Genomic DNA, 14,624 nt, shown 5'->3' on the forward strand with positions numbered 1-14,624 from the left:
GCATGGGACCTATACACACTTCGCCATTAATTTCCTTGCTTCTAAAGAGCCTAATTTTGTTGTTTTGGCTTCCCATAAACAGTTTTTATATCAAATTTGAGAAAAGATTCAAGCCATATCACCACATTTTGCATGTTGAATTATTTTGGAAGAAATAATACACCTTCACTGGTATTTGATTGAAGACTTTATTCCCAAGAAGTTTTGATGTATATTTGACCATTTGAACTTCTGAAGATTAACTGATGAGTGCATGAGGTCAGAATATGCTCACAGAAATGAGTAATCATTTAAAAATTACACTACCCGGACCCTGATATTTTAAACATCTCAAAAGAATGAATATGAACATCTCAAAAGAATGAATATGGACTACAGTGTTTTTCTTCTCCTAGTGGGACCAGGAGTGCAATGGGCATACATGAATTTTGATAATTCTATGATTTTGATCCTTGCTGAAGCACACAACTTCTCAAAAGTAAAAGAGAATAGAAGTAGTCCTTGTTACATTTATTTGGTTCCTAACAGGCTTGACCACACCTAGTTGACATGTGCCAATTAGGAAACATGGAATATTATAACAGTCTAAAAGCAGGTCTCAAGGATGATATAGAAAATAATAAATGAATTATTTTCTCAATAACAATTCTAATAGCCTCCCATGTAAGCCATACAAGGTGATATATTTGATTTTGAAAGGTTAAATATAAAACACATCTTGGGTAGCTTCGTGGCTGGAAATAAAACAGATTTCTTACAATGACAAACCTAGTTGGTTCACTGTCTTGCAACATTTTACACTACAGTGCTATTAACTTTGTTATAAGTTTCCATTTAGTAAGTGAAGACTTTGCCTTCATTATGTTTTCATTGCATTTCAAATAGCTGTTATGGAACCAAGATACGGTCTATTGTACAATCAAAGGTATTAATTTAACACCTGTTCTGTGCCATAATACTTGCTTTGTTTAATGGAATAAATGTCATAGCAGGAGTTCCTTTAAAAATTTAAAGGAAAGAAATAAAAAGCATCATACTGCAAGATGCAGATTATATGAGACAACCACACTATGTACTCTGCTCTTTCCTTTCCTTTGTGTTTTTAAATTCTATTTAGATCTATTAGATAATGGTAGAGGGTAAGGGTTTGGCATAGAGAAGAGAAGGTTCTGGGAAGACCTTAGATTGTCCTTCCAATTCTAAAGAGAGCTTATAAAAAAGATCATCATATCAAAAAATAATAGAATCATAGAATGGCTTGGGTTGGAAGGGACCTTAAAGATCACATAGTTCCAAGCCCCTTGCCACGAACAGGAATACCTCCCACTAGACAAGATTGTCCAGGGCCTCATCCAACCTGGTCTTTAACCCTTTCAGGGATGGGGCATCCACAGTTTCTCTGGCAAACCTGTTCCAGGTCTTCACCACCCTCTGAGTGAAGAATTTCTTCCTAACAACTAATCTAAATCACTCCTCTTTTAGTTTAAAACCATTTCCCTTTGTCTTACAATTATCTGCTCAAGCAAAAAGTTAATCTCCATCTTTTTTATAAGCTCCCTCTAAGTATTTAAAAGGTCTCCCTACAGCTTTCTCTTCTTCAGGTTGAACATCCCCACCTCTCTAAATCATTCTTCATAGAAGCGGTGTTCGAGCCTTCTGAGCATCTTTGTGGCCCACCTCTGGACCCATTCTAACAGGTTCACATCCTTCTTGTGTTGGGGACCCCAGACCTGGATGCAGTTCTCCAAGTGGGCCTCACAAGGGCAGAGCAGGGCAATCACCTTCTTCAACCTGCTGACTACTCCTTTGTTGATGCAGCCCAGGACACAGTTGGCCTCCTGGGCTTCTGTCACACACTACTGGCTCATGTTGATCATTTTGTCCACCAGAACCCCCAAGTCCTTTCCTGCAGAGCTGCTCTCAGTGAGTTCTTTTCCCAGTCTGTCCTCATGTATGGGATTGCCCTGACCCCACTGCAGCACCTTGCACTTGGACTTGTTAAACCTCAGTAGGCTCTCTGGGCCCAATTCTCAAGCTTGTCCAGGTCCCTTTGGATGGCAGCCCTTCCTTCTGTTGTATCAATTTTACCACTCAGCTTGGTGTCATCTGCAAAGTTGTTGAGGTTGCTCTCAATCCCATTGTCTATGTTGATGATAAAGATGTTAAACATCAACAGTCCCAAGACCAGTCCCCTGAGGAACACCACTTGTCACCATCCTCCACCTGGACATAAAGCCATTAAACACAACTCTCTGGGTGTGGCCTTCAAGCCAATTCATTATCCACTGAATGGTCCACCATTCAAATCTATATATCTCCAATTTGGAGATCAGGATGTCATGTGGGACTGTGTCAAAGGCCTTGCAGCAGTTCTGGTAGATGACATAATTTGGTCTTCCCTTGTCAACTGATGCAGTCGCTCCATCATAGAAGGCCACCAGATTAGTCAGGTATGGTTGCCCTCAGTGAAGTTCTGCTGGCTGTCTTGGATCACCTCACTCTCTAAGGCTGAGTGTTAGTGGGCAGATAGGACAAGGGGAAACAGTTTTGAACTAAGAGGATAAGTTTAGATTAGATATAAGAAAGAAATTATTTACCATGAGGGCGGTGAGACACAGGAACGGGTTGCCCAGAGAAGTTATGAATACCGCATCCTTGGAAGTGTTCAAGGCCAGGGTAGATGGGGCTTTGAGCAACCTGATCTGGAAGAAGTTTTCACTGCAGGAGGGTTGGAACTAGATGATCTTTAAGGTCCCTTCCAACACAAGCTATTCTCTGATTCTATATTTTTATGAATGGGAGATAATGATATATTTAAACACAGGTATGTAGCAAAAGATCTATTATCTCAGTGCTTTTACTTTGCTAAAGGCTATTGTACAATACTGCATAGAAAGAGAATATAACCTTGGAAAGTCTTTACATCCCAAACTGTTCTCTAACTTCTCACATATTTCTGCTTTTCAAGCCTAAAAAATATTTAAGACAGCCAACGCAGTGGTCTTGACTAATAATTTTGTGGCTATTATTGGTGATAAAAGTAAAAGACCAAACACAAAAATGAACGCATGTCTTTCTTTCCTCCCTATGACAGTCAAATTTGGCATCTGTAATCAATTAAGAGTTACAAACAGTTGAGTTATTAAAAATTAATGTCTATAATGGTAGTAAGAAAGGATGCTTCTACTGGTATTTGAATTATAAAAGTAAATTTTTAATTATTAAAATGTTTGTACTTTTAAGGACTTTAAAGTTTTTAAGATCCCAAATATTTTTGCAGATTTAAGTGAGTAAGATGTCTACACTCCATCACAATGTGGATCTTTCAGTTTTTGAGATTCATGAAACTGACTATTTCAATCTGCAACTGTCCTTCCATGTGAACTTCTCTTGTTTAGGATTCTGTTTTTATGTGCAGACGATTAGATAAATTTCTACTGCTTAAAATGCTTGAAAACATTTTTATCATACATTTTCTCTAGTGTAAAAGTGTTATGCATATTTGTTAACAATAGTCTCTGGAATTCATAGGCTCTGTGGAACACACTTCAGTATTTACCTCAAAGCTCAGGCATATTTTTTTCTGGTAAATAAAAAGCTAAGTATACTTTTCAAACTAAAGATCCATTGCAATCCAAAAGAACAGGAATCATTTTCTGTATAAAACAACAATCCATAAGAAAGTTTTCAGTGTTTGAAGGACAGTTACAAAAGAAATAGCTTATTACCAGCACCATGTGAGAATTGGCCTGATGATAATACAAAATATGTATGATTACAAGAGTTTATGGGAATTAACTGTCTGTACCACTGAAATTCAGTGAAGTGAGTTCCTAACTCAAATAAAGCTTTGAAAATGCTAGTATTAGATGTAGAACAATAAAAGTCTATGTTTATGTGTGTGTGTGTTTTCATGTCTATTTCTTGTCAGGAAATGTTGTGAAATTCTAAGGTAAGAAATTACTGTTCTGGTTTTTATCCATCTCAAAAGGGAAACAACAATATCCGATTAAATCGTTGGTATTTTGGTGATGGGAAATGTATTAAGATACATGCCTTAGAGAGAGGAGAGTTTGTATAAAAAGTTGATAATGATACACTGTAATATTATGGGAAAAAGATGTAATATAATTGGGAGCTAAATGAGAAGCTAAGCATCACTGAATCTATCAGTGACAGGGCGAGGGTCAATTCACCCCAGATCCTAAAGTAATTGGTAATTCATGCTGAAGTAATTGGTTACTGACATGTCTAGAATGATCACAAGTCAGTAATGAGCCAGAAATTCAAGTCTTCATCTATTTCTGTGAAATAGAGTTGTCAGTTTTAGAGTATACATGAAATATAAAGTTTAGTATGTGAAGGAACTCTGAAGAACGTTTGGAAGTTCTTTAATCAGTTTTGAATGAACCTCCTATCTCCTTCTGGGGCATTGATTCAGATAGTAGTCTGCTGCTTTCTGCAGCCTATACCGGTACTGAACACTGTTTTACATCCATTTAAGCTTTAAACGTGCTACCTAAAACCACTTTCTGTCTCTAGGACAGAGAGGGGTCTAGGGGTTGTGGTTGACAGCAAGTTGAATATGAGCCAGCAGTGTGCCCTGGCAGCCAGGAGGGCCAACCATATCCTGGGGTGCATCAAGCACGGCATTGCTAGTCAGCCGAGGGAAGTGATTGTCCCACTCTACTCTGCACTGGTGCGGCCTCACCTCGAGTACTGTGTGCAGTTCTGGGCACCACAGTACAAAAAGGATGTAAAACTGTTGGAGAGTATCCAGAGGAGGGTGACGAAGATGGTGAAGGGACTAGAGGGTAAGACATATGAGGAGCGGCTGAGGTCACCGGGCCTGTTCAGCCTGGAAAAGAGGAGGCTGAGGGGAGACCCCATCGCAGTCTACAGCTTCCTCATGAGGGAGCGTGGAGGGGCAGGCGCCGACCTATTCTCTTCAATCACAGGTGATAGGACCCGCGGGAACGGTGTCAAGCTGAGGCAGGGGAGGTTTAGGCTAGACATCAGGAAGAGGTTCTTCACCGAGAGGGTGCTGGAACAGGCTCCCCAGGGAAGTAGTCACTGCACCAAGCCTATCTGAATTTAAGAAGCGTTTGGACTGTGCACTTAAGCACATGGTCTAAACTTTTGGGTAGACCTGTGTGGTGCCAGAATTTGGACTCGATGATCCTTATGGGTCCCTTCCAACTCGAGATATTCTATGATTCTATGATTCTTGAGTTCCACACATTACCTGGACCTGCACTACCTTTATTCCTAGACATCTGCAGTGTAATGGCAGGCACTCAGTATGTAATTAGTGATCCAATGACACTGGAGTAGTTTTTACTACTCTTCCCTTTACTGGTATGATAATAAATCAGAGAGCTTAAGGCAAATCTGATTTACCTCCAGAATCCTAGAATCCTAGAATCATTATGATTGGAAAAGACCTCCAAGATCATCTGGTCCAACCATCCCTCTACCACCAATATTACCAACTAAACCATGTCCCTAAGCACTATGTCCAACCTTTCCTTTAACACCCACAGGGACAGTGACTCCACCACCTCCCTGGGCAACCCATTCTAATGTCTGACTACTCCTTCTGAGAAGAAATTTCACCTAATTTCCAATCTAAACCTCCCCTGCCACAACTTGAGGTCATTCCCTCTAGTCCTAATGCTACCTACTTGTGAGAAGAGGCCTACCCACAGCACCCCACAACTTCCTTTCAGGAATCTTCCTTTCAGAAACACACCATCCCTAGTCCTGAAACTCTAACAAGTATACATATATAGTAACTGTTAGTGTAATATGCTCGGATCTGATAACTAGTATAAAGCTTCCTATGTTCTGTGTCTGGAATCTAGAAAATGAACAGGTTTCCTACCCTTTTCATACGGACTCTGAAAAAGTGGTTTAAAATAGCTAAAACCATAAATTTTCAGAAGTACTGCAAAAACCGAATGTCATAAAAAAAAAAAAAAAAAAAAAAAGCATAGAAATAGGCAGCTAGCTGTAATGATAAAAGAATTTACACATGATTTTACAATGATTTTGTACTCCAGCCCAGAGTGCTTTTTAGAATGCAGTTAAAAACTACTAAGCTCTCCACCTACTGATGTTACTCAAGAAAATCACCCTTTCAGAGTCACAGGCCATTGTTTGTGGGCACAGCTTCTCTATTTTAATTACAATATCGCACAACTTGTTATGGCAGCTACCTTAAGGAAAAATGACTTCCCTTAGAGAAGATATATGAATGCCAGGGATGAGATCTGATCCCAAAGAATTAAGTAGGTAAATAGCTGTGGGAAACTTTGTAGCCGAAAAATAAAAATGTAGGAGTTGGGTTATACATGAGGTGAAAGGCACTGATGGTATAACACAGACGTTAACATTAATAAGTACTTCCAAATAAGACAAAGATCAACAACAAAAAATAGATAGGTTAGATTAAAAGATCCTACAAGCCTGGTTTTGCATGATAGTTAAATACTTTCAATCCATGTATTGTCTTCTATTCCTTTATTTCCAGTCTTTTTTTTTTTTTTTTTGACAATGATCCACAATTACAGAAAATTGACTTTATCTGTAAAGCAAAACATGTGAACACTGTCTCAGTGACTATGAAAATGCTTTGTAAAACAGATCAAAATACCAGTAATGTTTTCTTTGTATTTTATTTTTTTTTAGTAAGCACATAATAATGAAGCACTTGTCTTTTTATACATTATTACTTAGAATAATTATTGAATTAAAGATATTACTCTGTTGCCTTGACACTTTTAGAATTACATCATATTCTTTGACTGAAACAAACAAATTCATTGGGATACCAACATGATAAGTTATTACTGAAATATCTGAGTTTGACTTCTGGTAATTGAACAAGTGAAATATCCTGCAAAATGTTCTGTCTAGAACTGCATTAGTCAAAAACATGTGGGAAAAAAAAATAATAGTAAAAAAAAAAAAAAATCTTCTGGATATTTACCCTACCTGGGCAGTACTTTGGTCCAAACAAAAAAGATGAACAAACATCATGTGTCTGCTCAGTTCAAGGTGGCTAGATGTACAAGCTGGGACTTGGACGTAAATTAAGAATGTCATGAATTGTTGGTGATGTAAGCTATCAGAAATTGCTGCTAGTACCCTTCTGCTTTACCTAAGTCACAGTTTATCTGGATCTCTCCCTGTCTACTGTTCAGAACCATGCAGATGATTCTCCAGAAGACAGAAGTTTCCTGTCCAGTTTGCTTCTGTTCTTTAGCCTTTAACAATGCTTGCTAAAGGTCACTTTCTCTGCAAAAATCCCAGTAAAGAAAGGAATGGGAAAGTAAAGCCAAATGAAAATATGAGGGGAAACTCCTTTCAATGGCAACAAACAAGAGTAACTCGGCCTTCTATCAGTATCACTGCTTTTCAGAGATAGGCCACAAGGCCATGAATTTCTGGGTAGGTGGGCAGCATTTTTCTTCCTACAGGTAAAACCCGGACTACTGTACAGCAGCAGCCAACCTTGGCTGTACTAGATACTTTCCTGTGACTCTTTGGATAGCATGTGCTTGAACAGCAGAAACTTTAGTGTTTTAAACTAAAGTTAAAACTAAAAATATGTAGGACAGCTCCCAAGTTGTGATGTGAGTTCAGAGTATTTATACAGTAAGTTATGATCTTTACAATATAGTCATGAAAGACGTCATGGGCCAAGGTGCTGATATAGTTATTTATTCTTCATGAATATATGGTTGATAATTGTTCTAGTTCAATTCCCTGGCTCTTGTTATTTCTGTTGCTCTTGTAGTTGTCTGGATCAGCCAGCAACAAAGGACAGAGAAATCATTTCCTAGGATTTCCATAGTTTTAACTCTTACACAAAGGTTCAGTTTGAAAAGTTTGAGGATATGTCTATAATTAAACACTGTATTGGATTAAATTAGTACATTGTTGACTGTGAGAGGCTATGGTGAGATATTCAAATTAGATTTATTAAATATGCCTCTATATTCATTTGGAGGAAAGTATTCGTAATTCTAAATGAAACCTATGGCTTAAAAATACCACACAATAATAGTAGACACTGATTAAGCTTTTAATTTCCCTGCCCGCTTCTTCTGTTGTGCGATACTGTATCTTAACAGCAAATTAATTTTAAATTAATATTTCAATTTTGATTTAATATTTATCAACATTGCACTTAAAAATAAAGATGCAGTTATTATTTGCAAAATGTGGAAAATACAGCAATTTTATCATCAAAGAGATAAGAAGGGAAAAGGCATAGAAATATTCAAATTGTCTCCTCTATAACCATTTTCTTCTTTTCTGAATATTTTTTTTCCCTGTGTACCACAAATATAGTTTTTTTTCATCACAAAAAAATAAGATTTTTTTTCATTACTATTTGCCTATATTAACAAACCGCCGTACCAAAAGTCTGCAACACCATGTTTTTTATCACATGCTGTAAACCATGTTCATCATGTAAAACCAATATTTGCTATCATTTGTATTACAAGTTTCTATATCCTACATGCTAAAGCAATGGCAATTTAACAGTAAATCATAGAATCATGTCACGGGTTGGAAGGGCCTCTAAGACCATCCAGTTCCAACCCCCCTGCCATGGGCAGGGATTCTACCCATTTTTGGTTTCCCAAAGCCCTATCCAGACCGGTCTTGAACACCTCCAGGGATGGGGCATCCACAGCTTCTCTGGGAAACCTGTTCCAGTGCCTCACCGCCCTCTGAAAGAAGAAAGCTATAAGGAAACAAATGTTTTCATATAGCTTTAAACTTTTCAGAATTATGTCTGGAGAGCTCTTCCTAAGGGGAGAGCTATACGGAGGTACCAGCCGGACATGTAATTGGGCTGAATCCGGGAAAATGGAGAGTTTTGGCCCACATGCTACTCCCGAGATGCATCTCCACTGCCATCGAGTTGTTGGGCCTAGTGATGCAAATCAGTCTGATCTGGATAAAGAAAGAAAGAAAGAAAAGCCCATGAATGAGTCCTACGTGTCAAACTGCCATGTTGCGAAAATTTGATCCATAGGTTTGAACAATAGCACTGAGGAAAAAAACAGATCATTGCAGGAGCAGATGGCAGTGTTTGCAGCTTTGGGATAGACTTTAGGCACATATTCACCATCTGCCTGAACAGTGTTTTCTCAAACTTTGCTAAACATTAAGTTTATTGCTACTAAAGCTTATGAGCATTATGAGACAAGTTACTGAATCTCACATTCAATCAAACATTTTTTTAGCCGTGCATTGTTACCCAGATAAATAGTTTGTGAGGGCTGTGATGAGCAGTTCCTCCCCGTTCCCCATAGCTAGTCCTTTAAATAGATCCTTACTTTTTGTTTAACTTGTCCCTTTGCTCTTTCTCTATCATCTTACAAAATATGCAAAATATATCCTTTATAGCCCTCAGAGGTTTCCTGAAGATTATTTTTTATTTTATTTTTTTGCAAAATATGTGCAAGTTAATGGTGTTCTAAGTGCTCTCTGCATTTTGACACCTGTTGTTTCATTTCTCCTTTTTAATAGCTTCTTTTTTTTTTTTTTTTTTTTTTTCTTTCTCAAAAATGTAACAGTTGCTTCTGTTACAGATGAGCCAGTTGCCACAAAGTGTCTTTTCAAAGCTTCTTCCAATGAGAATCACTTTGTAATCAGGGAAATGGTCTGGCAGCTACGTTTTTGATTAAACGTCTGTGGTTTTCTAGTGACTGGTTAATATAATTACCTAAGTATATCTCAGGAAGGATTAGTCTGGAGAAGGTTAGCACTGAAAAAAAATGCTATCACAGTGTTTATCCAGAACCCACTTAACTTTGCACACTTTTGATTTCTACACTGTATCTTATTTTGCTTTAATGCCTGTGCTTATTACTATAATGAATATTTGGTCTTCACTAATCACCTGACCTCTGATTGCTTTATCTGTTTTTTTGGCTTTGTATGTCATGGGAAGGCAACCAAGAATTTGCAGTCACTGCTTAAATAAACACATTGACTATCTAGTGTTCAAATACCGAAATTTTATATCAGGCCAACAGGTCCTGAATTCTGAAAATCCTGAATCTCCACAAAAAGTCTAATTTAATTTAAGAACTAAATTTAATTTCAGGAGTTCATTTTATATATATATATATATATATATATATATATATATATATTTGTCCTTTTTATAGTACATTAGATCATCACTAGTCAAAAAGAGGAAGTGATGCCATGTTACTTAATGACCAAAGAAGAGTTTTCTCTGTATTCCCAAGACATCTAGCTATTATTGACTAATCTGGTTTGTTGGGGCTGGGCGTGGGTAGTTAGGTCTCATCCATGTGCGTATTTTTTTCCAGTTAGGTTACTGTCAGTGACAAGATGGTTTTATGCTAACATAAATTGCTACCGCTTTGAGACATTTGTCCTTCAAGACTTGAGTCTGGATTCATTTACTAAAGTAATGAGATTTCTGCACAAACTTGATGTTTCCTTCTGCACAGGTGCCACTAAACAGCATATATATATTAAAATGGAAGGAATTTTCATCACTGTGTAGATGCAACAATTTCTTCATTTGCTTTTTTATCTCTTCTTAGGATCACACAATCCACAAGTGATACTCTAGTGACTTTCTGTTCTGTCAAGCAACTTGCAATGTGGCACCAAAGATTTCATTGTCTTCTCAGCTGATTGTATGGTGATGTGTTTTCAATCCCTGCCTGCAGCCTAGATGTCAAAAATTTAGGTAGAATGAAGAGTGGGAGCTAAACAGCCTCCCTGGTGCTCCCTGGTCACTGTCATTGAGACCAAGACTGAAGTATGATATGTTTGTTTGAATGATTTGAAAAGCTTCTTATGGCCTGTTGGACCTAGGCTGGGCTAAGTTGTAAATGATGATGAGAAAACAAGGCAACAACAAAGACCAGCAGGATGGAGTCTTTCCCCAAAGCCTGAGGTGCCCTTACAGAACAAAAATGTCTGATTGTATAAATGACAATTTGCAGGTACATACTAATGACAACCAAATTCCCCCCTTTTTTTCCTATAGTTGGTGGTATATACTTCTGCATGTGTGTACGTATATTTATGTATAAAAACTAATAAATTTAAAAAATGCACACATAAATTTGTGTATATGTAGTCAGAAATATAAATAAAATTATGATCATTTGTATTAGTGTGTTTTCATAAAGTTTTCTCTTAAGACAACACTCAATTTTGTGCATCCAAAATTCATGATGAAGAATCCTCACATTTATTTATAGTTTATCCTATTACTCATCTTCCTTTAAGAACTACCAGCCTCCAGATAAAAGGCATAAAATATGACTAGATAGAAAATAAAACTGTGACATTCATTACAAAGACATTACAAGAACTACTGTTCCATGAAGAAAATTTGGTTTATAATAGAGATACCGAGAAAAAAATATGGTATAGTTTATTTGTATTTATAACCACAATAAACTTGTCATAACCACAGTACCAAAGGTAGGCTTGAAATAGAGCATGTTGGGCCATGATTTCGTAATAACATTTGTATAGTTACCATGGGTTTACTATGATATGTATAACCCAAATAAAATTTTACAAAGGGGAAAAAATAAGGGCCTGGTGAACAATACCTGCAAATGTGAACATTAGTTTTACTGTTGAATGAGCAATAGTGGCTGTAGCTATATATTGTCTCTAGCTACTGAATAAGAAATGCTGTTAAAATTATTTTGAGAATTCTATAGGCAGAACCTCAAAAAACAAATTTTTTTTTTTTTTTTTTTTTTTTTTTCCTTGCTTGAAATTGCAATTAAGTCTAGTTACTTCATTGGAACTATTTGGCTTTTACCAAAACAATTTCCTCTGCTAAAAGAGAAGCAATTTAGATTAGAGTCAAGGTGGAAATTTTTCACTCAGAGGGTGGTGATGTACTGGAACAGGTTGCCCAGAGAAGTTGTGGGTTCCCTATCCATGGAGGTGTTCAAGACCAGGCAGGATGGGGCCCTGGGCAGCTTGATCTAGTGGATGGCATTCCCTGCCCATGGCAGGAGTGGTGGAAGTGGATGGTCTTTAAGGTCCCTTCAGACCCAAGCCATTTTACGATTTTAATACTTCTGCCTGCACAATTTCTTTTCATTAAAATACATCAAGTAGAGGATTAACTAAATGGACATATTCTAGCCACACCTGTGTTGTATATGCCTTCAGATTTCACACAGGTTCTTAGCATCTGTTCCATAACTGTAGGATAACAGCTGGATCCTAGCACAAAGAGGAGGGGACCAACAGCCCATGACCAAACAGCCCGAAACTCCCTCATTGGCATTCACAGAAGGGAGGGGGTGAAAAGAACATTGTAGGGTGGAAGCTGGCAACGACAAGGACCAGCATGAGGAAAAGTCTTTCCTCAAAGGCCCCTTACAGAACCGCTTCACTCCTCTGCTGACAGAAAAGGAAAGACTCATTGCCAGAACGGTGGGGATGAGTGAGGCATCCCGGTCTGTTCCCTGCATAACAACTAGTCCAACCAAGAAAAGGTGATGGGTGATAGTAGCTGGAGACTCTCTTCTGAGAGGTACGGAGGCACCCATCTGCTGACCCAACCCACTCTTGAGGGAAGTCATCTGTTTACCGAGAGCTGGTGTCAGTGATGTCACAGAGAGATTACCAAGCGTCATACAGCCTAAGGACTGTTATCCACTGCTGCTGTTCCACGTGGTCATCAGTGATGCAGCCAGGAGGGGTCTGAGGAGTATGAAAAGGGATTACAGAGCTCTGGGAGCAGTGGTCAAAGAGTCAGGAATGCAGGTAGTTTTTTCATCAGTCCTGCCAGTCAAATGAAGGGAATTGACTTGAAGAAGGGGACTGAAAGGGCCAGTTGAATCTGGCAAATCAACAGACGGTTGCATGGCTCGTGCCATGGACAGGGGTTCAGCTAATTAGGCCATGGGACTCGCTTTGAGAAACGTGGTCTGCTGGGGACTGCTGGGGTCCATCCGTCAGAGAAGGGGAAGAGTATCTTTGGTCGTAGGTTTGCCAAGGTGAAGAGGGCTTTAAAATAGAGTTGCTGGGGGAGAGGAACCTCCGTCCATCCTGCTCCTCACAGCTTGATGCCAGTGTCAGTAATAGATGCCCAGAGCCTGGAGAAGGGTCATGGGTCAGCAGAAGAACACCTGAAGAGAAGCACAAAGGAATTCCAGCCACTGTAGCCTGTAAGTGAGCTTCATCAGGGGTCCAACTCGAGTGTCTCTATGCTAATGCATGTAGCACTGGGAATAAACAAGAGGAGTTAAGAGATGTATGCACAGCTGCAAGGCAATGACCTCACTGGAGTTACGGAGGTGTGGTGGGATGGCTCCCACAACTGGAGTGTTGGAATAGAAAGACACAGCCTCTTCAGGAAGGACAGGCAAGGGAGATGAGGAGGGGACATCGCACTCTAGTCAGTAAGCAGCTGGAGTGCATGGACTCTGCCTGGGGATGGGTGAGGAACTGACAGAGAGCTTGTGGGTCAGGAGTAAAGGCAGGACAGGGACAGGTGACATTGTAGTGGGAGTCTGCTACAGGCCACCTGATCAGGAAGACCAAGCAGATGAGGACTTCTATAGACAAATAGAAGAAGCCTTATGTTCACAAGCCCTGGTCCTCATGGGGGACTTTGACCACTCCAATATCTGTCAGAGGGACAGCACACCATGACATAGGCAAAGTAGGAGGCTCCTGGAGTGCATTGATGACAACATCCTTCTCCATGTGATAGAGGAGCCAATGAGGAGAGGTGCTCTGCTGGTCCTCATTCTCACTAACAAGGAAGGGCTGGTGGGGCATGTGAAACTCAAGGGCACCCTTGGCTGCAGTGACCGTGAAATGGTGCAGTTTTACATTCAGAGAGCAGCGAGGAGGCAGCACAGCAAACTCACTACCCTGGAATTTGGAAGAGCACACTTCGCCCTCTTTAAGGATCTTCTTGGTAGTGTACCGTGAGTCAAACCCTTGGAGGGAAGAGGAGCCCCAGAAAGGTGGTAAATATTCAAGGATCACCTCCTTCAAACTCAGGAGTGATGCATCCCAACAAAGAAGAAGTTGGTCAAAAATGCCAGGAGATCTTCATAGATGAACAAGGAGCTCGGGTCCAAGCTCAAGCAGAAGAAGAAGGCTTACAGACAATGGAAGCAAGGACAGAGAGCCTGGGAGGGATACAGTGACATTGTCCAAGCATCCAGGGATCAGGTTAGGAAAGCCAATGCCTGTTTAGACTTAAATTTGGCCAGGGACAACAAGGGCAATAAGGAAAGAGTTCTATATTTTTGATAAAAGGAAGACTGGGGAAATTGTGGGCCCTCTCCTGAAGGAAATGGGAGACCTGGTCACCCAGGCTATGGAGAAGGCTGAGGTACTCAAGGACTGTTTTGCCTTGGTCTTCACTGGCAAGAGCTCCAGCTATATGGCCCGGGCCCCAAAAGTCAGAGGCAGGGACTGGGAAAATGACGAACTGCCCAGTGTAGAAGATCAGGTTCAAGACCAGCTAAGGAACCTGAAGGTGCACAAGTCCATGGGACCTGATGAGATGCATCCACGGGTTATGAGGGAACTGGTGGATGTAGTTGCTAAGCCACTATCCATAT

This window comes from Cygnus olor, chromosome Z (genome assembly GCF_009769625.2).
Source record: "Cygnus olor isolate bCygOlo1 chromosome Z, bCygOlo1.pri.v2, whole genome shotgun sequence".
Lineage (NCBI taxonomy): Eukaryota > Metazoa > Chordata > Aves > Anseriformes > Anatidae > Cygnus > Cygnus olor.